Genomic DNA, 2500 nt, shown 5'->3' on the forward strand with positions numbered 1-2500 from the left:
AGTGCAGGTGCGATGGAAATCTTTTCTCGTTTTGGTGCGTGCTACATTTTTACGGATAGACCCCGTGAAACGCTAGAAATTGGCGGGGATGTGTCTCTTGTGGCTCACGGGGCTGTTAGGGTGGCACAGAAATCCCTCGGAATGGGAAAACGGGTCATTTTCGTGTTGCCACATTGCATGCGAACGGCATGAAACTTCCAGAGGCATTTGCAGCAGGAATGCATGTGCAGTCAAAAAAGTGAATATTTTTCACGGATAGACCCCGTGAAACGCTAGAAATTGGCGGCGATGTCTCTCTTGTGGCTCACGGGGCTGTTAGGGTGGCACAGAAATCCCTCGGAATGGGAAAACGGGTCATTTTCGTGTCGCCACATTGCATGCGAACCGCATGAAACTTCCAGAGGCATTTGCAGCAGAAATGCATGTGCAGTCAAAAAATTGAATATTTTTCACCGATAGACCCCGTGAAACGCTAGAAATTGGCGGGGATGTGTCTCTTGTGGCTCACGGGGCTGTTAGGGTGGCACAGAAATCCCTCGGAATGGGAAAAAACGGGTCATTTTCGTGTCGCCACATTGCATGCGAACCGCATGAAACTTCCAGAGGCATTTGCAGCAGGAATGCATGTGCACTCAAAAAATGTGATATTTTTCACGGAGAGACCCCGTGAAACGCTAGAAGTGGGCGGGGATGTCTCTCTTGTGGCTCACGGGGCTGTTAGGGTGGCACAGAAATCCCTCGGAATGGGAAAACGGGTCATTTTCGTGTCGCCACATTGCATACGAACCGCATGAAACTTCCAGAGGCATTTGCAGCAGGAATGCATGTGCACTCAAAAAAGTGAATATTTCTCACGGATAGACCCCGTGATACGCTAGAAATTGGCGGGGATGTCTCTCTTGTGGCTCACGGGGCTGTTAGGGTGGCACAGAAATCCCTCGGAATGGGAAAACGGGTCATTTTCGTGTCGCCACATTGCATGCGAACCGCATGCAACTTCCAGAGGCATTTGCAGCAGAAATGCATGTGCAGTCAAAAAAAAATTGATATTTTTCACGGATAGACCCCGTGAAACGCTAGAAATTGGCGGGGATGTGTCTCTTGTGGCTCACGGGGCTGTTCGGGTCGCACAGAAATCCCTGGGAATGGGAAAACGGGTCATTTTCGTGTTGCCACATTGCGTACGAACCGCATGAAACTTCCAGAGGCATTTGCAGCAGGAATGCATGTGCACTCAAAAACTTCTATATGTTTCACGGATAGACCCCGTGAAACGCTAGAAATTGGCGGGGATGTGTCTCTTGTGGCTCACGGGGCTGTTAGGGTGGCACAGAACTCCCTCGGAATGGGAAAAGGGGTCATTTTCGTGTTGCCACATTGCATAGGAACGCCATGAAACTTCCAGAGGCATTTGCAGCAGAAAGGCACGTGCACTCAAAAATTTTAATATTTTTCACGCATAGACCCCGTCAAACGCTAGAAGTTGGCGGGGATGTCTCTCTTGTGGCTCACGGGGCTGTTAGGGTCGCACAGAAATGCCTCGGAATGGGAAAACGGGTCATTTTTGTGTGGCCACATTGCATAGGAACGGCATGAAACTTCCAGAGGCATTTGCAGCAGGAATGCATGTGCACTCAAAAACGTCTATATTTTTCACGGATAGACCCCGTGAAACGCTATAAATTGGCGGGGATGTCTCTCTTGTGGCTCACGGGCGCTGTTAGTTAGGGTCGCACAGAAATCCCTCGGAATGGGAAAAGGGGTCATTTTCGTGTTGCCACATTGCGTACGAACGGCATGAAACTTCCAGAGGCATCTGCAGCAGAAATGCATGTGCACTCAAAAACGTCTATATTTTTCACGGATAGACCCCGTGAAACGCTAGAAATTGGCGGGGATGTGTCTCTTGTGGCTCACGGGGCTGTTAGGGTCGCACAGAAATCCCTCGGAATGGGAAAACGGGTCATTTTCGTGTTGCCACAATTGGCATACGAACGGCATGAAACTTCCAGAGGCATTTGCAGCAGAAATGCATGTGCACTCAAAAACGTGAATATTTTTTCACGGATAGACCCCGTCAAACGCTCGAATTTGGCGGGGATGTTTCTCTTGTGGGTCACGGGGCTGTTCGGCTCGCACAGAACTCCCTTGGTCCACCTGATTCGTGCATACAGGCAGCAACTAAAACTCTGTAAACCTGCTGTGAGGACATCTAAACAGTGGACCAGTGAGGCTGTGGAAGATTTGCGGGCGTGCTTAGACTGTACTGACTGGGATATGTTCACGACTGCTACCAATAGTCTGGATGAACTCACAGAGGCTGTGTACATCAGCTTCTGTGAGGACTGCTGTATCCCAACACGTACCAGGGTGAACTTTAACAACAACAAGCCCTGGTTCTCAGCAAAGCTCAAAAGGTTGAGGTTGGAGAAGGAGGAAGCGTTTAGGAGTGGGGATAGAGACAGATTCAAGGAGTCGAAGAACAGGTTTAGCAAAGCGG

Source organism: Petromyzon marinus, unplaced genomic scaffold (assembly GCF_048934315.1).
Source record: "Petromyzon marinus isolate PM22_M1 ecotype Great Lakes invasive population unplaced genomic scaffold, UKy_Petmar_22M1.pri1.0 PM_G_Scaffold_90, whole genome shotgun sequence".
NCBI classification, from domain to species: Eukaryota; Metazoa; Chordata; class Hyperoartia; order Petromyzontiformes; family Petromyzontidae; genus Petromyzon; species Petromyzon marinus.